This window comes from Lissotriton vulgaris, chromosome 7, assembly GCF_964263255.1.
Source record: "Lissotriton vulgaris chromosome 7, aLisVul1.2, whole genome shotgun sequence".
Classification (NCBI taxonomy): domain Eukaryota; kingdom Metazoa; phylum Chordata; class Amphibia; order Caudata; family Salamandridae; genus Lissotriton; species Lissotriton vulgaris.
The window spans coordinates 873,540,593-873,565,178 of NC_141695.1; positions in this window are offsets into that span (position 1 = coordinate 873,540,593).

The window sequence follows — 24,586 nt, forward strand, 5'->3', positions numbered from 1 at the left end:
GTACTTTGAAACTGATCAGCAGTGGCAAAGTACCCAAAGCATCTAAATTGACAGCTCTATGTCAAGATAACATTCTAGGGGGAAAGCAAATAGTTTAAGGAACTTTGGCCGAAAACGCCAAGCCCTTCACAACCCCCTCCCAGCCAACACCCAGGCTAGACCAATCATTACCTTGATGGATTTCCCGGTTTTGGGCGATAGAACCAGGATGCAGGCCCTCTACCACAGGAACACCATCCTTATCCAAGCCTTATTGACCCCAATGAGTCTTCTTGATCACTACTCCCTGAGCCAATAATGCTGCTGCATGGATCCCTCCCAGTCAGGGGGATCACTCCAGGGGTGCTGGTCCCATCCCATTCCCACTCTGGAGTGGTACCCTGGGAAGGCCCATCGGTCAGGATACTACCCCCAGTCCTCCTGCCCTCCAGTTTAAAAGTGGGTTTACCCTGGTCACTTCTGGGGAACCAAGCCCCAATGGCTGAACACTGTCTGTCCCACAGGTGTTCCCACTGGGGAACACAACCATCTTTTATCCTTCCATTTATTTTTCTGGGCCTGCCACTTAGGAATGTCACTCACAAACTTCAGAACGGCAGGAGCTCTGGTTACAGACTCTCCATGTCTTCCTGACGCTAGTTGTGCTTCCTCACACCTCTGGCAAGAAGGCACTAGGCCTCCACCTGGGGGCTCTCCTACAGCCCTCAGTTTCCTGCATGGTGCTGCTGAAACCTGGGGGTGCTGCCTACTCTTTCTCCCCCTCTTATGAGACAAGGGGCTAGCCAGCAACCCCTCCTCACTACTCTGGGATCTACTTGCGCCACTTGGCTCTTCTTCCATCTCTAGGGCCTGTTCAGGCCCCTGGACCCATGGCCAGGGGTCCGGTTCTTGTGTAGGCTCCCGGGAATCAAGGAGCCCACACCTCAACCAGGGGTGGCGCAATCCTGGAAAATAATGTCTGAGCCTAGGCTCCCCTGGGACCAATTTGGACAACCCCTCCAAATCATTTACCATGCTAACCACTACCCAATCTTCCAGTGCACAATTTTACTCATCCACACTTGGCACTGACTGTGCGCTGCCACCATTCAAACTGGACTCTGCTTGTTTACCCTTAATGTCCAGTTCCCTCATGCCTAACTCATGAGGGAAGAGAATCCATTTTCTCTTTCAACGCGAGAGCGTTCCTTCTCTCCTCTGCTTGAGTTTTAAGGTTTAACACCTCCAACTCATGCAGTCTGACCCTTTCGTTTTCCTCCAACTCCTCTGGTGAAAAACTCCTCCCTGAATGGCTACTACCATCCCCTGCGGCTGGTCCCTCCACTGGCAAATCCTGTGGACCAAATCCATTCCCTGGGTCATCCTCATCCACCTCAACATCACCCGTCTCCGTAGCCTCTTTGGCTTCCCAACTGGTACTCAAGGCCACTTGCAGCTCCTCCTTCTTGGTGCTACCCTTCATGGGACATCCCAAAGCTTTGCAGAATTTCCTAAACTGATCTACCTTGTAGGTAAACAATGCCTCAATGTTAAACTCTAATTCTGCAGCCGCAGCCTCACCCGCTATATGGCTCCCCTCCTGTGACATGATGTGTGGTTTAAAGATTACTCAACAATAGAACCAATAATTCAAAACAATATGTTGTTGTGTCATGGTCAGCAATAGGCATGGGCGGAAAATCCGTTCCGCTCGCGGATTTTGCGGATTTTCGGGAAATCCGCAATCCGCGAGATTTGCGAATCTCCCGCAAAATCCGCAAATCCGCGAGCAGCGGATTTTGCTCGCACTGCTCGCACTGTTCGCGTGAGTTCGCGTGAGTTCGCGCCCCGCGAATAAGTGCAAAATTGCAGAAATACGATCTTAGCAAAACTGAAAGTAACTACTTACCAGGTTCAAAAGTTCAGGCTCATCATTAGTAGCCATTTCCTGTAGTGCTTCCTGAGGGGCCCCTCCAGAGTTCAGTTGCCAGTTGCAACTATTATGTGACCCTGCTCTGAACCTCAGAATAGTTACACATATGCCACAAAGGTCCTGAATTACAGCTAAGGGAGACAAGCAGGAGCCAGGCTGGAAGTTAAAATCCATTAATCAGCCCCTAATTCATTATTGTCAGTTGGGGCAGGGCAGGTGTTGTAACTAATTTTGCAACAATGAAAGCACTTAGCAAGTGCAAAAGATCACTAATCAGGGCGCACTAAGGAAGCAGGTGCCAGCTAAAAAAATATTCTGTGACACATTAATCAGCCCCAAATTAATTCAGGTCACTTGAGGCAGGGAAGGTGTGCTTTGCTTTGCCGAAAATAATGTACACTGGACAACCAGAGGGTGTGGTGATGAAACAGAGGGTGGCATGGGTGGGCCAGAGGGTGGCATGAGTAGTCAGAGAGTGGCAGTGGTGACAGAGAGTGGCAGTGATGAAGAAGAGTGTCCCAAACAGGCTGGACACGTAGAAACAACAAGTTCGCGAAACTTGCGACCCGACAGGTAAGTTCGCAATTTGCGAAAGTGTACAAAACCCTCGCGAACTGGCAGAAACACGGGCGAACACAAAAAAAAAAAACATCCGCAAATTCGCAGGAATTCGCGGATTTTGCGGATTGCGAATCCGCAAATCCGCAAAATTCGCGAACGCGAGATCCGCAAAATTCGCTCATGCTTAGTCAGCAATCAATTTATGATGTACACCAATTACTGTGAGTGGTTTTGCACACGCGTTTCAATTATGTTAGGATCGTATCACACCGCTCTCCTGCCAAATGCTGGAAGCCGGAGTCCCAGTCCCGCACCACTGTCACCAAATGCGAGATTCAGGACTCCTCACTCAACGTTAGGCCAAGTAAGGACACCGTTTGAGATAGCCCTGCTCACCCCCTTAGTAGCTTGGCACGAGCAGCCAGGCCTATCTCCAAGGCACAAGTGTACAGTATGTGTAACCACACTCACAGAAACCCAATGGTGACACCACAAATGGACTCCACACGAGTTAGATAAAACGAGTATAAACTTTATATAAAAAGATATGCGATCAGACCACACGATACAAAAGCCAATATATAATAAAGAGTAATATTCGTTCCGGCTGGCTGTTAGGTTCAAATCCCAACCACTGCTTTCAAAATTCTATGCTGGTCGCAATGCTAAAATCACACATGTTGAAATGGACAAACAATAGTGCTCTGCGTAAGGATACATTGCTGTGCTGGGCAAAGAAGAAATAATACAATCTGTAACGATACACCCAGATACCTTGCAATGTGAGGAATAATGTAATGCGTTCCGCTACAATCATGCACCCCGCAATGAAGGAATAATGCAATGCTTCACACCTCAATCATGTACTTTGCAATTAAGGAATAATGCAAAGCGTAGCTACATCATATACTTTGCAATGAAGAAATATTGCAATGCGGGCCGCTACTATCCTGTACTTTGCAATGGAGAAATAATGCAATGCTTAGCACTAAAATTGTGTACTTCGTTATGCAGAAATAATGTCAGGCGTCAGAAGACATTCCCGGCAGTTCATTAGCAGCAATATTGGTAATGTGTATTACGAGTCAGCCTCTTCTATAACAGTTGCCCCCACACATATCAACAATGACATAACATACAGCTTCTCACTCTGGCCCCAGTACAGCCACTTCTTTGGTCAGTACAGGCCCCAATCTGAGCCAAGCAAAGGCTTACGTTGCAGGAAGGACTGAGAGGCCAAGAGAGTATCCCTCCAAGCCCGCACCGCGGCCAGGCAGTAATATACGTTACCTGGGGGCGCAACCCCACTCTCCTCTCCTCCTTCAGCGAACTGGGCCTTTCATGCAGCACTTTCTTAATGGGTCTCAGTGGCTCGGTCTGGCAGCTCAGCTCCTCTGGAGCTGCTGGTCCGGGCCGCAACTGATAGGAAGGTCTCAGGCAGCTGCAGGGCACACATACCCCACTATTTTGAGATTACGTTACTCCGGGTGCACGTTCACCACAGCACCCTCCAGGTCTCCCCTGGCACGAAGCCATACACACAATGCTGATGGGACTTCACGTTGACTCTGAGTGCATGTTCACCAGGCACTCCTTCCTGTGGTCTCAATGGACACCAAGACACGCACACCGCGCTGCAGAGACTCACTTTCTTCAGGTGCACACGATGATCAGCTGACCACCTTCACAGTCCCAGGTTGCACCAAAGCACGCACACTTCTTCACTGAGACTTACTCCTACTCCGGTGCCCCGATATCCAGGAGCTCTTCACAAATGCCTTCGGCCGCACCCTGACATGCTCACTTTGTCCGAGCCTCACTTCGCCTCAGGTGCACTCGATGACCAGGAGCTCTTCACCAGCGCCTCCGATGCACCCAGACATGCACCCTGCATGTCCAAGACTCTTTCCCCTATCGATGCACACGTTGAACAGGCACTCCTCACCAACGCCTTCTGTGCACCACAACATGCGTGTCCGAGACTCCCTTCACCTCTGATGCACATGCTGACCAGGCACTCTTCACTAAAGCCTCCTGTGCCCCATGTCCGAGTCTCACTTCTCCTCTGTATATCCAAGATCACAGGGCACACCTTCCGAAGGTCTCAAGCTGCCACGACACGTACCCACCGCATTGCTTCAAACGTCTCCTGAAACATTTATGTTCCTGTGTTTCCAAACAGGGAACCGGCTCACCTCAGGCCCTTGGGGTAACAAGACACAGAACAAAGCACAATATTCTTCAAGCAGGGGGACCCAGTCCACAAAGCACAGTCCCAACAACCTCTTTCTTGGTTAAAACAGCAAACTGCAGACTAGCCCCAGATCACGAAGCAAGGGTCGGTCCTTCCCAGCAATCTCTTCAGTTGTTACTTCCTTAGCATAGGTTCCTCTTGACCACAAAATGAGTCCAAGCCTTTTCAGTCGTAATCTATTTCTGTTCCAATGTTCAGGGGTCTCAGCTCTCATACATATACCCCTAAATGTCTTTGAAGTTCATTGTGTTCAGGGGTCCCTGACCCCTGCCTAAATCATTTCTGGGTGTCTCCCTCCCACTGGATCCCTAATCACTCAGCAGGAGACTGGTCAATTGTTTTATAGCAGCAACCCATGCCTCTTCACCTCCCGGGGCTTCTCATCCGCCTACTCTACAGATGCAGGTCAGCCTGGTGCCATCTCAACCCCTCTCTGGGTGAAGACCTCCCCCAGCTCCTCCCAGCTCTCAGATCCAGACAGTCAATAGACATTCAGCAATCAATCTACTTGTAAAGAGCGCTAACTTACCCATGAGCGTCTCAAGGCGCTGAGGAGGGAGGGGGGAGGTGCTTTTACCTCTCGAAGAGCCAGGTCTTGAGGAGTCTTCTGAAGGTGAGTAGGTCTTTGATCTGCCGCTGGAGGGTAGGCAGGGTGTTCCAGGTCTTGGTGGCGAGGAAGGAGAAGGATCTGCCACCGGAGGTTGCTCGTTGGATGCAAGGAACAGCGTCGAGGACGAGGTTGGCAGAGCGGAGTTGGCAGGCGGGGTGTGGAAGCTGAGTCTGCTGTTAAGGTAGGCTGGTCCGGTGTTGTGGACTGCTTTGTGTGCGTGGGTAAGGAGTCTGAAGGTGATCCTTTTGGCGAACAGGAGCCAGCGTAGGTCTCTCAGGTGGGGGCTGATGTGGCTGTGGTGGGGGATGTTGAGGATCAGCCGGGCGGAGGCGTTTTGGATGCGTTGCAGTTGTTGTAGGTGTTTGGCTGAGATTCCTGCATAGAGTGCTTTGCCGTAGTCTCCTGCTGATGAGGGCCTGTGTCACTGTTCTTCTTGTTTCAGTAGGGATCCACTTGTAGAAACTGCGGAGCATGCAGAGGGTGTTGTAGCAGGAGGAGGAGACGGCAGTGACCTGCTTCGACATGGAGATGGAGGAATCGAGGATGATTCCTATGTTGCGTGCATGGTCAGTGGGTGTTGGTGCTGCTCCCAGCGTGGTTGGCCACCAGGAGTGGTCCCAGGCTGATTGAGTTGGTCTGAGGATGAGGATCTTCATCTTGTCTGAGTTCAGCTTCAGTCAGCTGCTCCTCATCCATTCGGCGACGGCCTTCATACCCTTGTGGAGGTTGGTTTTGGTGGTGTGCGGGTCCTTGGTGAGTGAGAGGATGAGCAGGGTGTTGTTGGCCCAGGAGAAGATGTTGAGGTCGTGCTGGCGGGCCATTTGTGTGAGGGGGTCCATGTAGATGTTTTACAGTGTCGTGCTGAGGGAAGAGCCCTGGGGTACACCACAGATGATGTTGGTGGCTTCAGAACGGAAAGGTGGGAGGCGATCGCTCTGGGTTCTGCCAGTGAGGAAGGACGTGGTCCAGTTGAGGGCCTTCTCTTGGATTCCGGCTTCTTGGAGACGTGTCTTTAGTGTTTGGTGGCAGACCATGTCGAAGGCGGCTGACAGGTCCAGGAGGAGGAGGGCTGATGTTTTGCCGTTGTCTAGTTGGCACCTGATGTCATCTGTGGCAGCAAGGAGGGCTGTCTCGGTGCTGTGGTTTATTCTGAATCCAGACTGGGATGGGTCTAAGATGTTGTTGTCCTCGAGGTGGCGGGTCAGTTGTATGTTGCTGATTTTCTTGATGACCATCGCCGGGAACGGGAGCAGGGAGATGGGCCGGAAGTTCTTGAGGTCCTTGGGGTCCGCCTTGGGCTTCTTGAGAAGGGAGCTGTACTCAGCGTGCTTCCAGCTTTCCGGGAATGTAGATGTCTCGAAGGAGATGTTGACTTTCCGTAGTTGGGGTGCGATGGCTGCGTCTGCTTTGTTTAATTTGTGGTGTAGGCAGGGGTCTGATGGTGATCCTGAGTGGATGGAGTTCATGACCTTGAGTGTCTCGTCTTCGGTAACGTTGGTCCAGGAGGTTAGGCCATTGATGCGGGTGGTGTTCGTTGGGTGGGTGCGGCCTGTCGTTATTGGGGCGGTCGGGGTGTTGAAGCTGTCGTGGATGTCCTTGATCTTGCGGTGGAAGAAGGTGGCCAGTGCGTCGCACAGTTCTTGTGAGGGTGGGATGACGTTGGCGCTGGGGTTGGAGAGTTCCTTCACGATGCTGAAGAGCTCTTTTCTGTTGTGTGCGTTGTTGTCTAGGCGGGCTTTAAAGGAAGATGTCTTGGCAAGCCTGATGAGGTAGTGATGTCTGCGGGTAGCGTCCTTGTGGGCTGTGTGGCTGACTGGTGTTTGTTCATGGAGCCATTTCTTTTCCAGTTTTTGGCATACTCGTTTGGAGGTCTGGAGCTCTTTGGTGAACCAGGTGGCTTTCTTGCTGGTGTGGCTGTTGGAGGGTTTCTTGAGCAGGGCGAGGGTGTTGGCGCAGTCGTTGCGCCACTGTCTGAGATTGCGGGCGGCGATGTCTGGGTCGGTGTGGTCGGTGGGTAGATTCTGGGTGAGGGTGGTTGTCAGCTGGTCCTCTGTGACTTTCCATCAGCGGTGGGTGGGAGTTGTAATGAGTTGTCTGAGGCTGAGGTTGGCGAGGTTGTCGATCAGGCAGGTGGAGTTGGCATTGCTGTTGTTCTCAAGGTAGAATTTCAGGTCACCGAGCGAGGAGGATGTAGTCTGTGGAGGCGAGAGCGTGGGTGCTGGCTGGTGCGATGGAGTCGCTGAACTGCGGCCAGGGCCCGGGGGGTCTGTAGACGAGTGTTCCTCTGAGGGTGGTGTTGGGGTCGGTGTGGATCCGGAAGTGCGGGTGTTCGGCGGAGTTGAGAGTGCTTCTGAGTGGGTGGAGACCTTGATGGAGGACTTGTGGATGATGGCAATTCCTCCTCCGATTCATTTGGTGCGGACCCTGCGGGTGATCTTGTAGCCTTCCGGGACGGCTATGGCGATTTCGGGTGCCGAGGAGTTGTTCCACCAGGTCTCGGTCAGGAAGGCAACGTCTGGTGCGGACGTGTCGAGCAGGTCCCAGAGGTCGACGGCGTGTTTGCGTGTGGAGCTGGTGTTCAGGAGTATGCAGCGGAGGTGGTTGGGTCCGGTCCTTGGAGGTTTGGTGGCTCTGTCACAGGAGAAGCTCCAGGTGCGGCAGGAGAAAGGTCTGTGGGTTCGTTTCGGGGCCACTTGGAAGCAGGTGTGGTCTCTGCTGGCGTTGAGTGCGTGGAGTGTGCTGGCATTGTATCGGAGTATGGCGTCATGGCATTTGTGGGGTCCAGGCGCGGACGGGCGTAGACGGGCTTGCCTCTAGTGCACCTCCGGGACGCCAGTGGCGTGCCCGCTGAGCGCGGCCGCCATTTAAGGTGGGGAGGGAGGGAGGAGCAGCTGGGAGGTGGGAGCGGGGCGGCGAATGGACGGTGAGGGGGCGGGCCGCAGGGGAGCAGCAGCGGAAAATGGGCAGGGGGAACAGAAGAAAAGGGGGGAGGAGGGTATACGAGGCAAAAAACGAGGCAAAAAATGAGGAAAGAGCAGAAACAGAACAGTACCGCAATTCACAGAATCACAGGTTATAAGGCACAAAACGGAGAACTTTACCACTGGGGCAACAGCAGGATCAAATTCACAGTGGAGCGGCAGCACAGGGGGTAGAGGCACAGGCACACAGGTGGAGCTGTGCGGCAGGTGGGGAGCGACCTGGCCTGCAAGCAGGGTCAGGGGTCACTCTCACTGCCGAGCAGCAGGCCCCATTTAAGGCGGGGAGAGAGGGAGGATCAGCTGGGAGGTGGGGCGGCGAATGGATGGCGAGGGGGCATGGACGCAGGGGAGTAGCAGCGGGAAACGGGCAGGGGGAACAGAAGAAAAGGGGAGGGGGAATACGAGGCAAAAAACGAGGCACAAAACGAGGAAAGAGTAGAAACAGAACAGTACAGCAATTCACAGAATCACAGGTTATAAGGCACAAAACGGAGAACTTTAACACTGGGGCAACAGCAGGATCAAACTCACGGTGGAGCAGCAGCATAGGGGGGAGAGGCACAGGCACACAGGTGGAGCTGTGCGGCAGGTGGGGAGCGACCTGGCCTGCAAGCAGCAGAGACACACATAAATGCTTAAAGCACAAAACTCAGCCACCTTCTAAAAGAGTGGTTTCTGAACACACAGTGACAAACCCCCTTTCATAGAAAGATGTGTTATGACACTGTGAGTTCATACATACTAAACTTCACTACTCCATTTTAAACTTATGGAAAACTAGGCTAACAAACACAATACCCAGCCTCCCCATTCTGTCCTATGGGCATGATGGCCTTTCACTAGTGAAAAATGAAATGAAGTGTTTTTCACTGTCAGGACATAGCACACACCTCAGAATAAGTCCTGCCTTTTACTTACACTGCACCCTGCCCAGGGGTTACCCGGGACCTACCACAGGGGTGCCCACTGTGTACGCAAAAGGGAAAGTAAGGCCTGACAAGTGGTTGCACTTGTCAGGACAACATGCTAACTTAGTAAACTGTACGCAAGCCCTACACTGCAGGCCTGAGTTCCCTTCTCCGTGCACATTTGCATTACTAGCCCAGGTACTCACAGTGCACATCACTTGGGACTTTGCTATTCAGGCAAACATACCAATCATGGACAGCCAATTAACATTACACTTTACACAGGGAACACTTGTACTTTGACACTGATCAGCATTGACAAAGTACACAAAGCATCTAAATTGGCAACTCTATGTCAGGAAAACGGTCTAGGGGGAAAGCAAAAAATGTAGGGATCTTTAGCCAAGAAGGCCAAGTACTACAGGCCGCTTCACAGAGGCTGCCTGCTCTTCTACTCTAAAGGTAAGTGGCTTTCTGCTGCAGCATTCCACACTGGTTTCACAGGCCCTGCTAACTCCATTTGCCCCCTCATTTATGCTGCAGCCTTCTCAGCTCAATTAGCCACCTCAAATGTTACATAGATGGTCCTCAGCAATGCCATATAGCGGTTTTCATGGCTTTCACACTTTGCGTTCCCTCCTCACATTGCCTGGGAAAATTTAGAGGCAGGCACAATTTGTTCTCTTCTACCACACTCCTCCAGGCATCAGGACATGGTACAGCTTTGGGCCCTCTTTAAGACCTTTGTTGTGGTGGTCCAGGGTACTTCGTTCAAGCTGTTTACACACGCAAAATGCCTTTTAAAGAAAAAACATTTTTGTAATTCACAAAGGTCAAGTTCACACTCAAAAATGGACTTACTCACTTGGAGGCTTCTTTCAGAAGAAATCTTCTCCTGCTCTGAGGAGCTGACATTCTAATAAGGAGTACCCTCAAAGTTTGTTTACAATCACAAATTACATGTTGGAGCACAGCTGTACTTGCCATAGGAGATACATGAAAAAACACTGGTAGTCTGAAGTTCAGGAGTTTGCCTACAGGGATAGATAGAGGGATCATATGCAGTGCAATCTGGCAAATAATCAGGGAGGAACACTGCCACTTTTTAGGTCTAGCCTTGGCAGGGTATGCGCTGTCTTTGAGACATGAGGTATTCAGTTGTATGGGCTTTGAACACGACCAGCACCTTCCATTGGTTCTTTCGTCCGCCTTTACAAATCCCTTCATTTTCATTGGTGCGGTGTACCTTAGACCTGCCTTTTGGCTGTTTTGTTACACCCTGTAGACTGCCCCTTCTACATGGATTATTTCATTATTGGCCATATGTTCCAGTTTCAGTGCACTACTTTTTCTTTCCGCTCTCTCCTCGCTGGTTGCTGGTGCAGGGTGCTTCTCCCAGATCAGGCAATCTCCCAATGCTGTTTCCCCCAACTCCACCTTCCACCCCTCACAGCTTATTTTTTTGCAGTTTTATTTCCTTGTTGTCTGCGGTCATATGCATTTTGTTTTGCTAGTTCGTAGTTGCTGAGTTTCAATCCTAGGAGGGACGCGGTGCACTCTGTCAACACCATTATCACTTGCAGAAACAGTGAGCAAGGAGCGATGGATAGTCTGTCTTCTTTGACTAGCTACCTGTCTTCCCAAGGCAGTCATTCTGGGAACAGTAACTATGACCTCTTAGCCCCCACCTAAGCCTTGGGAGACCCGACAGGGTCCACCTGCCTCCAACACCTTTCAGTGAGTACTGACATAACATGTCCTGTAGCTTATCTTCCTATTGTCATCTAAACACTAGCGCTTCTGCCAAGCCACTCTTCTAGAGCGTTTGCTTTGCTGTTGTTTTAAACTTGCTCCCTATGTGTCTTTGATTTTGGTATTAAATGGTTCGGGGTCACATGTGAGATATCTTCGTTCAAAGGGTTGTACTTTGCTTTGTTGCTGAGGGAACAGAAAGTCACCACCTTACTTGTGGTTGTGTGTTTTGTGCGTAAGGATCTTCAGAATCAGAAGTCACATAGTGCCTATGTTCATTTCAAAAGTTGGGTGCACTTCCAATAATATAAATTCCTGGCAAATGTTTACCATTTGGGTTCTTACAGTCTATTTGGGACACTCCTAAAACGTTACCTGCCTGCACTTAGGGGGACATTAGAAGTCCACCCGCTATCCCGACGTGAAGAGGGACTGCCCGCCATAAGGGCGGGGTCCCGTGGGGGCAATTATGATGCGCCGACCATGGAGTGGTGTGGTTCACTGGTTAGAGGCGGCAGACCCAGAAGCAGAGGACGCCCCGGGACCATGGTTCAATCCCCGACGCGGCAGGGTCATGAACCAGGGTCAGCGGACTCGATAATTCTCGCCTCAGTGCCTACTCTAACCAGGGATCAAACTCGGCAACTCTGGGAATTAGCTTGCCTCATCTCCAGAACAGCCCCCCACAAACGCCGGGGAGGCCTGGTTTCACCCTGGAGATACCCAGGAGGGAACATCTCACAGGGAAAGCCAGGACCGGTTCCCCAGAGGTCTATAGCGCCAGGACGCCTCCGGGTAGCAGTGCGCTTTACAAGACACACAAATTTACATTTACATTTACATTTACGTTTACAGTGCTAAAAGCACCACCCGTCGCAAGCTAAAAATGCATGTTGCGCATTCCAATGCACAACGTGACAGGCACCGCACGGTGCCTGCCACGTTGTCTGTTGAAATGCAGGGGGGTACCATGGTACCCCAATGTGCACCCCCCACCCCCCAGAGTCCCTGAGGGGCCGCAATGGGCTCCCACAAGCAACTCCCGCATGCCTTTCCGTGACGGCAATGCCGCCACGAAAAGGCATGTTTCGCCCCCATAGTAATATGGCTGGCGGTGTCTAAAAGACACCATCACCATATTAAACTCTTCTCCGCCCGGTCAACTTGTTGACCAGGCGTAAAAGTGGTGGGCGGTCTTTCCGTCCGCCGCGGTTCCCCTGCCATAGTAATATGGCCGGGGGAAATGGGTGGCGGGCGAGGACGGATCTCGGGCAGATCGCCACTGCCATGCAGGCTTTGGCGATCCGCCCGAGATCCTAATGACCCCCTTTTTTGCTAAATAGTGAACAGCCGAAAGACCACAAACTTTGCTGCAACACACTTGTGGTCCTCTTTTCAGCATAAACGCATATTATCAAAATATTGACAAAAAATCACAGTTTTGCTCCAGTTTTATATAGAGCTAGAAAAAATTATTCTTTATATCCTGTTTGGCATCTTCTACAGACATGGACTGTATTCAGTTAAGAATCCACAAACAAATGTATTTTATCGCCAATGCTAATGAGACAGAGAGAAACGATAACCCACGTGCATCCACTGTGTGCATATAGTAACACACACCTACTGTGTATTCGACAACATAGTTTTTGTTTTATTAAATATTATGTCTTTTGCAGAAGCACTTCTCAGGTACTGCATTTTAAATGTATGAAAGCTTCTTCTCCAACCCCATGCAGATTAAATTGTGACATTTTCGTTAATATCACCAATATGCCAGAAAAAAATACAACAAATCACCAAAAGGCATAAAATAAAACAAAGTTCTGCTTGCTTGCTAAGGTGGCTGCACTTTCAAGTAGAAACAAAGGGGCATATTTACAAGGGCTTTATCTCTGCTTTTTTAGCTTAAAAAGCCAAAAAGGCAGAGATAAAACTATCACCCTATTTACAAGAGGGTGCTAACATGCATAATCGCATATGACCCCGTTTCTCGTTTATCCGATTATGTGGTCAGAGCCTGTGGGAGCAAAAGGTTGTTCACTTACTCGTAATTGAAGTCCTTCGCGAGGTCAGTACCTAGTCTCGTCTCCCCACCGGACCGCATCTTACTGTGTCGGTGGGGGAGAACCCATTAAATACTGTCCTTGTTCGGGCTGAGTCATTCTTAAAATGTCTAGACCGCACGGAGTCAGTCAAGATGGCCGCTGGTTTTTGACAAGGTTGTCGGCCATTTTGCATGTACCGCGATGTGTCCACAGTATGTTTTTCAGCACATTGTTTGCAAATGTTAAAAAAGTTAAAAAAGGATAAGGCGGTCAGTGAAAATATTCGAAATTAGACTGCCTACATTAACGGAAACTGGTATTAGTACTCCGTAATTCATGCGTTATGTTCTTTTCTTAGCTCAGTAGTAAAACTATGTGGAGGGACCTTATTCACAGGTGTGAGCCATTTTTGAATGGAGCATTGCTCATTAAATACATTGGAGATGTATCCATCCTTATTCTTTACATGTAATATTCAAACACTGTTTCTATGAGGTGTATGTGGGGGCGGTTATTGGCGCTCCAATTTTTGTTTCTCTAGGTCAATAGGGGATTGTTCACCCATTAGCGAAAGGGGAGTTTGTCAGAACTGGAGTAGCCAAATGGTTTTGGCTTCATTACACTGTATGTGATAGTGTCACAGAGTATGGGGTGTTCGGTGTCTTGTAGACTGATGTTAAAATGTGTGGAAAAAGAAACCTATCTGGTGACATCTCTTAAGTAGGCCTAATCCTATTGCAGTGACTTGCTTTCCTTGTACAATGATCATGTCAGGTAGTTAAGAAAAATAGGCTGATGGGTGTGGTACAGGGTGAGAGATTAGCTGAATTTTCCCCAAGGAATATCATCATTCAAACCCTGTGTGTCAGAGTGTAGTTTAAAAACCCAACACTGTTCTCTCTCATGTAGTTTCTTTTCCAAATGATCTTTGTCATTGATGTGTTCAAGGACTACCCAACGCATGTCATTGGGGGTGTGTGATTTCTCCAGGAAGTGTGTGCTCATTCTTGTGGTTGCACGCTTACAATGTATATTGCTGCGATGTTCCACTATCCAGGTGCTTACTTTCCTGGTAGTCATACCAACAAAGTGGAGATTGCATGTACATGCAATGAGGTATACCACACCTGTGATGTTACAATTCATAAAACTTCCTAGTTCCCAAGTTGCGTGGTTTTCAAATTTGACCTCTTTTGTGGCTCCTCAAATGGCACACACTGCAATTACTGCATGGGTAGTGACCTTGTGGGAGTGGGTGTAGTCTGCGTACACTGCCTGTTTTCTCTGTACTATTAGGACGTGTGTGCACTAAATAGTTTTTCAAATATCTGCCACTCCTGTGGCTGAACATTGGTGTTGGAATATTCAAGCCTCCACTGTTTAATGTACGCCAATGTTTTTTGACTATCTTAGTCACTCTGTCTGAGGATACACTGAACGCCATGCATATTGGTCTCTTATTCTCAGCGATGGAATCTTTAGATTTTTCTTCCAAAAGGGTATCTCTATGGTTATTGGAAGCCCTCTTTTTTGCTTGTGATATCAATGTTTGGGGTATTTTCGCCACATCAGTTTTGTGGACAGGTCTTTTGCTTACGTGTTGTAATCTGCTATGTCAGTGCAATTCCTTCTCAGGCGCAAGAGGTTGTCTTTTAGGTGTCTTGGATGGAAACTGTCATAGCAATAAGCAGTTTCTTGCAGTTGGTTTAAAATGAGTTGTGGTAGCTAAAAACCAATTTCTAGCCAAGATATTGAGGTCAAGGAACACCAAGTGTGTTCGGCTTATGGTGCATGTGAATTTCAGAAATGGGTCTTGGTGGTTCAACCATTCTATTCCATTGGCGTTGGATTCACTGCCTTCCCAAATTAGTAGCACATAGTCTATGTACCTCTTCCACATGTGTATCCCTTTTATGTGTGGGTTTCCACTGTTCAAGATTTTATGTTTTTCAAGGTAATGCACATAGAGGCCGGCTACGCTCGGTGCAAAAGTGCTCCCCATGCTCGTACCATGTTTCTGGCGGTATAGGGTGTCCTCAAACCTGAGGAAATTCTCAGTGAGGGCTAATCTAAAGCACTCTAAAACCACGTGTCTTGGTGTGTGTTATACCCATTCTTTCTCAAAAAGTACTTCCTATAGGTTTTCTAAAGTTTCTTTGTGAGGGAGGCTAGTGTACAAGCTCTCTACATCTAACCCTATAAGGATGTTGTTCATAGGGTCAAACAGCATGTTTTCTAGTAGGCATAGCACTGCTTTGGTATCTTTGAGATATGTGTCAGTGCTTTGAATGATGGGGCGTAAGAATGTGTCCGCCAGCTTTGATAAAGGTTCAAGGATGGAACCAATTCTAACACAATGGGTCTGCCAGGGGGGTTTTATATGGATTTGTGGATTTTTGGGATTGTGTAGGGTTTTTGTTTTCCAGAAATTCTGCCTCTTTCTTGCTGATCCAGTCGTTGTCCGTGGATTCCACAATGAGGCCGGAGATCTCAATTCGTAAACGTTCTGTAGGGTCTTCAGTGATTTTAATGTAGTTTCTTTCATCTGTTAGTAACCGTTGGCATTCCGTTCTGTAATCCGTGGTTTCCTGTAGGACGATTGCTCCCCCTTTATCAGCCGGTTTTATGGTCAGGGTCTTGTTATTGCATAGCAAGTGTTTTGCCTCTTGTTCCTTTTAGCTGGTATTGTGAAACACCTTTATGGTCCTTGAGTCCAGATCAGTCACTTCTCTCATCAATGACTTCTCAAAGGCGAGTAGTTCTACAGGTTAACTGGTTGCAAGGGGTGTGAAGTTAGACTTTTTACGTAGTCCTGTATTGCTCCGTGTCTCAATAGTTGATGGTTTGTGTTTAAGAAAAGACCTCAAGCTTGATCTTGCGTATGAATTCCTTAAGTTCGCAGCATAATTTGAATTTGTCCAAAGTGGGTGTAGGGACAAATCCTAGTCCTTTTTCCAGGACTATCCTCTGTTTAGGTAATAGAATTGTTTTTGATAGATTAACCACTATACTGGGTTGTTGCTTGTCGATGGGTCGCTCGGTTGGCCCATGCTCCGTGTGTGACTCCTCGAGGTTTCCAAAGGTTGGGCCCACTGGACTTGTTGTCCTCTTTTGTTTTTTCCTCGCTGTGGTCCCTTGCCCCGGCCTAAAAGAGGCTGGTTCTGATGTTCTTAAGGTTGCTCTCAGTGTTGGTATGCTTGTTGTGGGAAAGGTTGTTGGTGGAACCGAAAAGGTCCGTTCATGAAAGGTGGTGGTGCATCATATGTAGGGGGGCCGGGGTAGGGTGGCCAGCCATAATTTTGACCCTTCTGGTTTCTGTTGTAACCTCCGCGAGGTCTCCTGTTTCTATTGTGGTACCTGCGGGTATAGTTGGTACTAGAATCCAAGTTATCAGAGCCTGTGTCTGACCCATCAGTGTCGGTGTTATATCCGGGATTTCTTCCTGACGGGATATAATCATCCCTTGTGTAGGGGTATTCTCTTTCATGAGAAAACAGTTTCTGGTCTTTTTGGAGTTTCCCATATTTATTGTCTTTTAGTCCTATCTCAAAATCATTCATGGTTTTGTTTAGTTCGTCAAGGCGTTTCTTGAGGTCTGTTACACTTTGGTATGATTTTAAATGGACCTCGATGGTGTGGATCTCCTATTTCATTTCTTCAGAGAGAGACGTGCAGCAGTTTTTTTAATTTTTAGTACAGGCCAATCTCTGGTGCAGTGCCATGAGATTAGCGACCAGTCTCTCTTAAAATCCTTGTCTTTTTGAAAAATAAAAGGTTCATTCCTTACAATCAGACCTCTGGGTGCAATGTTGGCCCTAAGATATTCAGCCACCATAATCCCATGTACCGGTGTTTTTATTTGGTTTATTTTTAGTTCAGTTAGCTCATCCCAGTTAACCCAGTTAACTACCTGACATGATCATTGTACAAGGAAGGCAAGTCACTGCAATAGGATTAAGCCTCCTTAAGAGATGTCACCACACTAGATAGGCTTCTTTTTCCACATGTTTTAACATCAGTCTACAAGACAACGACCACCCCATACTCTGTGCCACTATCACGCACAGTGTAATGAAGCCAAAACCATTTGGCTACTCCAGTTCTGACAAAATCCCCTTTCGCTAATGGGTGAACAATCCCCTATTGACCTAGAGAAACAAAAATTGGCGCGCCAATAACCTCCTCCACATACACCTCATAGAAACAGTGTTTGAATATTACATGTAAAGAATAAGTATGGATACATCTCAAATGTATTCAATGAGCAATGGCGGTACGCGAATTCGCGCGAAAGCATACTTGCGGTCCGCAAAATACGCAAACTTTCGTGAGATTGTGGATTTTTATATTTTTGCAAGTTCGTTGGATTTTTGTTTTTTAAAGCGGCTACCGCGAAGTTACCCAATACGGTCGTATATGGGTGCGGCCATATTGTTTTCACTGTTCGCGTTGCGTATTTCCGTTTCCGGTAGCTAGTTGCAAGCTCGCGTTGTGCATTTCCTTTTCCGGGTCGCAATTGTGTGTTCGCGTCCGTTTTTGCATGCTCGCGAGGAAAATATTGCACAAACTTACCCACGTGGTTGCAATGGGCGCAAGCCATCTTGTTTTTCATTCATTGCTATGGTTCTGGCCATGCCTTTTGTATCCTGCTTCAATCTTTGTAATCCTTTGTTTGTTTGAATATTTTAAAATATTTTTTACTCATTATCTATCTCTCTATTTTTGTACATCTATATTTTGTGTTTTTTCTACTTTTTTCGTAGCTCTCTCCTTTCTCATATTTACTTGTTTTCCCTATTCTTTCCTATTTTTCCTTTCTTTAACCCTGGACCATGGCAAAGGGAGCCGGCAAGTCCAGGGGGAAGAGTCCCACACCCCGCAGCCATCTCCCTTACGGGCGTTTAAGGGAGGCGTCTGTAAGTCCCAGGGAGATCTTCAGCGCGGTGGAAGTGGCTGCACTGGTCTTCTTTGTGCAGCGCCACCTCCCCAAGACCGTTGCAGCAGGCGGCAGGCCCGGAAACAGGTACAGCCTCCGGGACCGTCGCCAGCTATGAGGTAAGGTGTGCTGGGCCATGGATCGGGAGTCAGGGGTCCGGCGCACCAACAACCAGGTGACGCACCGGTGGTCCGACATACTGGACCGGGAACAACATTGGGCGCCATGTAGTGTAGTTCCTATTTTCCCAATAGGCTTTGCGCATTGGAATAACATAAACAGCAGTGTAGACGTAGGACTGAGGTCATCTAGGTCTCTACTGACTATGTTAGACTTATTTCATTTTGCCAGCTAGCTCAGAGGTCACTAGAAACTTTCTCGAATGAGCAGGGAGGAGTGAACTTCCCTGATTAGACAAGAAGGGATTCAGTTTATGATAACCGTATAAACATGGCAACTTTGCTCCCTCAGAATAAAGAGTGTATCTCTAGAGTCGTGTGAAAACAATAGACGGATATTTCACTCAGTCAATCGTGCGTGCTTAGTTTCACCAGAGTGCAGAGAAATAGAGAGACGGGCATTTTCAATAAAAAGGTGTTCTTTTATTGAGCAGTCTTCTTTCTCATGCAAGAGAAATGAATTGCCACAATTGCAATACTTATCATAAAGTAAAGTGCGTACAGTAAAAGTAGTATTATGAAATAATACTGTGAAAGCATGGATATAGTTTCTTAGCCATATGATACTTCAAAATATATAAAATATATACATATATAAAAACATTGACTAAACAAACTCAACTGGTGCTTTTAAGATACGCCTACCCCAGTGTACCTGACCTAAGCCTAATACGTGGGAATGAGTAAGTAAGTAGCAGTTTTAAGTCAAAGTTAGGTTTTTTGCCAAGGATAGGAATCAAGAATTCTCTATAATGTTTTAATCAGCTCCGTACCTTGGTTATAGAATGAAGGAGGTCTTGTATCTCGCTTCTCAGGACTCGATCTCCCAGCAACCCGCGAGGGTAGCTCGGGAACACCGGAGCTGGATTTCTCGGCGTGAGAAAAGGCAGCTTCTACAGGGCGTCAAAAAGGGAGGGGCGGCTTCCTTCGGCTCTGGCAACAGCTGGGCTCTCGGACAAGTAGAACTTCGCTCTACTCCCCACCACCGTGTGTTTTCTTAAGGCAACGTTGGTATATTTATACCTGAAAGGTCTCGGGTTTGACGTAAGGTTGGACTTAAGACGTCATTGAGAACTAACAGTTCTTGCTGGACTCTAGGAGTTCTTGTGCAAATCAAAACAAAAGCAGGAGGGGGATTCCCGGGTTGCTGGAGGCTTGGTTTGTTTAAAGAACGCGTTGTGCTTTCTAGGAGTCTATGGGAGTAGCCTTGCCGTGCTTTGGACTGCATGGGCTATTACTAAATATGGATCTGATTCTTATGCCTTTATAAGGGTACTTATTTATTAAAACCACATAAGGAAATGAATCAGTAATATCGAATTAGGGTCCTAGATAGAAATACAACAACCTGCTTGGCCTCGAGATCCCTGGGCTTGGTGAGTACTAGTAACTACTTTGTTTTCTTCTGGTCTGTGTTATATTGCAAATATATGTTTTTTCCAAAGAGCAAGAATGCTGCCGATTACATTGCAGGTAAATTATGTTTCAAAAGCTTCTTTGATTGCAGGTGCTCGCCTGCTCAGTGGCAGTGCTACCATGCTTACTTGTTTTCAATTTTGTGCTCATTTGGCCTGAGTGATTATGTATGGGTGTACTTTACAGAACTGCGTAATGCTAGAGACTAGAGACTCAAGTCCAGTCCTTCCTTTGTACTCCTGTCACTTGAAGAGATAGTGGTTGGGAATTGATAGGTTGAGTATATTATGACTTGTTATTCAGTAGGAAATTTTTTAGTGGTCTGCAATCATGACGGACTGTGTCTGTCACTTCGTGTGCTGCTGAGTGCTGCCAGTCCTAGTAGAACCTTTTTGTAGTTGGTTTAGTGAGTTACATAACTTTTCGAATAGACGGTCCACGAATCCAGCATTACTAATATCCTAGTAGACCACATCAGATAGGTCAATAAATTTAAGCAATTGTTGTTGATTTCCCCAAAATATTTTGTTATTATTTTTTTTTAAATGTTTGATTTAATTGACAACAATCATCCATGTTTGTGTCTCTCTTTCATGTACATCAGCATCTCCCAGGGGCAAGAGGACAGAGGTGGTGTTGCCGGCAGAGCAGGAAGGCCAGGATCAGTCCGCCGAGGGCTATTCTGCTGGCCCCAGTAAGTTTTCCTGTTAATATTAATAATTATACTTCCCTAACTTTTACAGCACCTATTTATTACAAACGTTCATCATAATTCTATTTTTCCTAATTCGTCTTTGATCTTCTTGTAGACTGTTTTTAAATTATTATACTGCCTCTACTATGACTCTCTGTGCTACTACTATTTATTATTATTAGTCTGTCTGTGTAGCTAGCTAAGCTTGCACAGTTGGCAAAAGGTGTTAAACAAAACTCCTATTCAGCAATAGCTCTAGGCACTGAGTGCAGTCCTCTGGGTTGTCCATAATGTCTATTGAAGTCTTCTTAATGTTTATGCTTTGACAATTCCCAACAATAAAATGTTAATGGCCACCAAGAATAAGATACTAGTTTACTTTTTGATTGGATAGGCAGACATACTACTACTGTTGCAGTGACTATTATGCACATACAGAACTATGGACAAGAAATAGGGCATTGGTGATAATAGGCGCAGTTAGACTTTCCACATATCTTAGTCATAACAGAAGTTGAACCCCCAATCTCCTTGCTGACTGGCTAGTGTGTCATTATTTAGTTCCCGTTGGCAGCGATGATCCCCAATGATTATACAACTCAGAACATAAGACTACGGAGTCAGAATCCCGACCTCTTAGAGTCACGGAATCATGCTTGCAAATTACAAACCTTTCGCTCACTCACTCATGACCAAAAACCACAGAGTCTATGTAAGGTTTAAAGCTTCATTAAAAGTAAAACAACTAGCTCTGTGTGTACTCTGTATATTAGTTTTCAATTGTGCATTATATAAAAACATTTATTAAAATCAACTTCATAGAAGAGAAACGGTGAAGTCATGAAAACTGAACAGTGCCTGATTTTACACATTAATTGTGGGAGACCCCTCATCTGGTTGCTACTTAAAGTACTGGTGGTGATGATGACGAGTAACATATTGCTCTTGTTCATAGAAGGGAAGCTTCTGTCTGTTATGAGAAAAATGGTGCATGTTAAAAAGCAAGCATTTATCAGTTGTGCCAAAAAGTGTAGCATGTTATGGCTAAGCATAAATAAAAACACCCTCCCCTTCCGAAAGGGGAATTTTTAGTTTAGACTAGAAAGTCACAAATAAATAAGTTTGTTTATGTAGTAATTTTTTTTTTCATTCCTAGACAAAATAGGGAGTGGGGTATATGGCATCTAAAAATATGAAATGTATTTTCTAGGCGGAGCACCATCGGTACAGACCACCACCAGTGCAGGGGCCAGTGCAGAGGTGGTCACTCCAGGGGTGGATGTGGTGCCACCAGTGCCAGCCGGAACTGCTGAGGGGGATGCCTCAGTATTCCTTACTTATTGAGATTGCTGAGTAGGCTCGCTGCAGGAGTGTATATGTTGTACAGTACAAGTACACTTTACTGTTAAGAAGACTTACAAATTTAGAACTTTTAGAAGTTTTTGTCAATCAGGTAGAAGACAGTCACCCTTGACTTCGCATTAGCAATAGCATTAGCGGTGTGAGTTGACGAGTAACCAATTGCCTCCTCTAAATTTGACTTTAACACAGCTGTGAAAGATTTATCGAGAAGCCAAGTCAGATCAGAGATGAACTTGATAGATGGGATGAACGAAAAGGGAAAGTAGGGTGTAAGGAAGGACGAGCTAGTTAAATTAATGATTGACAAAGAATGATACGTGTTTTTGAATGCAGGCAGAGGTGGCTGGTAGGATTTGTAATTGCAATTGTAATTGTAATTTTATTTTTGTAAAGCGCGGCTTACACTCCACGGAGCATCTTGGTGAATCTGATGCATAGCCAGTTGAAGCAAGGATGGGTGAAAGGAGAAAGAAAAGAGGACTGCCTGGGTGGGTGAAACAGAAACTGTATGTGTGCACAATATATCCTTTGGGTCAAATCCAAATGCAAGTCAAGCACGGATGCATGGGTGGTGGTTTACAAAATAAAATAAAAAAGGGTGTTTTTCGGTGAGAAAAAGTAAGGTTTGTCCAGTTGAGACATTAAGAAGAATGATTGACTTTTACTTTGAATGGATGGATGCCTGGATGGTATCTTCCTCATAGATAGCATAGGTGTATGTAGAGTAGACAGAGTAGATGGTCACTGGATGAAGAGTGTTAGTTTGAAGAGCATGTAACATAGCACGTCCGTGCCAGAGTAGCAAATCCGAGGAAAGTAGAAGTTGTAATTTTTCAGAATACTCCCTTGACTAACAGTAGTTTGCAAGCACAGCATATATTGTGTATCTATATTGTATAATTCACATTATCATCTCAAGTCTCAAGTGCCTTCCTCCGGCGATTACGGGGACCACTCACTACCTATGTTAAAAAAAAAAAATTCAACTCTGTCATTCATGTGTAGCCTATCGGTGTTCACTCAATCAATAAAAACAAAGCACCTAAAGTCATCCCTTATATAAACAAATATCATGTGAAGGGATAGATGATCATATTATCTTCTTCATTTCCCTTTGTAGTAGTCAGGGGCAGGGTAGGGTGAAAGGTAAATTAATTGAGCAGTAGCCCTTGTAACCAAGTATGGCCAGTGCCACCCATAATAGAAAAGTAGGAGCTTCCCCACCTACATGTACTGGTAACAGTAACACGAGTCTGCGTCATCATGGCTTGCGTCTTTTTTTCTTGGGTGCAAGCTGACTGCGCTGGCATTAAGCTGGCTTCCACGAGTTTACGTACTAATTTCGCCAAACAAGAGAGAAGAAGAAGACTGGTGTACTGTCTGAGTCTAATGTAGTGAGTCCATAGTGCTAGTAGAATTCCTGTAACTCCAACTAATGTTAGAGCAGAGGCCGACAAAGTGGGAGGTTATATAGATACATGCCACAAATGTTATGTACTGTGCTTGCAAGTTGACAGTGCTACTGTGACAAAACTTTCCGTTGAATTATTTTGTGTTAATCTGAAAGAGTATTGGTTACAGTATTTTTTTCTTTCTTCATATAGATACTCCTTCTAAACTATCAAGGAAGGAGTTGGCTATCCGGGTCAGGCAGCGGAAGCTGGACACAATTGTCGCCGAATATCGGCTGCTGGTGGCTCAGGAGGAGGAGGATGGCTCTCAGTCAACAACAATAGCTGCATCCTCCTCCACTGCCCCTGGGTCATGCAGCCAGTGCAATCCTCCAGCGGTACGGCGCCGTGGTCCGGCAGCCACCCGCCGCTGCCGAGCAGCGAAACCAACAGCTGCCCCCCACAGTACCCGCAAGGGGCGTGTGCACCGCCCAACCCTGTGAGTGGCCTACCTTGAGTAGGAGGTGGAGAGGCAGAAAGTCCTGCTCAAGGCCCTCCGGAGAGAGCTGCGTGACCACCTGACCACAGGACACGCCCGGCCAAAGTAGAGACGGTCCCTTGCCCCTTTTTTAAAGACTTTTGGGGGGTGGGAATTGGATGTTGGGGTTTTTGAACTTTTGGGGACATTTCATGGACATGGGTTGGGGTTAGGGATGGGGGTGGGTCGGGTCTTGTGGGATAGTTTATTTAATTATTTATTTTCCACTTAAACATAGCATACACGTTTTTACTGGTTTCTCGAGGAAGTAGGGGAAGGTTAACTATGCATTTGTTTTCCTAAAACTTAACGGGCTGGTTGATTCAAATTGTCTAAGTAATCGCCCAAATTTGTACAAAAGTGCCACTGACAGAGTTTGTGAATTCAATTGTCCTACTACTTTACTAGTACTACCGTCAGTCTCTCCTCTCCTCCTACTCCATTATTCTTCCTCCCCAACATGCTTATCTTACCTGTGGTACTTGTTTGAGAATAGGGCAAGGCACAGGGCTGGCTGTATGGCAAATGGAGATTAAGGTTGGCTATGGAATCCTGGACGGTTGAAATGGCATAGTTGTGGTGGTAGCAGTAGTGGTACACACTGGCAGTAGCAGCATATGAAAAAAAGGAAATGAGACATTGAGTGGCCTGAGAGGAGTATTAGAACAGTAGGTAGTATAGTACACAAGAACAGTGCCATAAATTGTAGCATAAGCAATGCTAAAGTATTCAATCAAAAGTTAACTACTAGTTGTGTGGATTATGGCTACTCCAAGAACTATTGCAAAAGACACAGTTGATGGGCAGAATGCAGAACAATGTGTTACATTCACCCTAGTACAAAGATCTGGGCCTAAATCCATCATTGTTTTGCACTCCACAACACCCTAGGTCAGACAATGACTATATGCAAATCAGCCTTGACCCTGTGCCTCATGGGAACAGTCCAACCCGAACTACCAAGCCATGTCTTCCCTAGACCGGAATCAAGCATCCAAGGACCAGTTTCTGGCTATCAGCCTTCTTCAGCCTGGATAGCTTGAC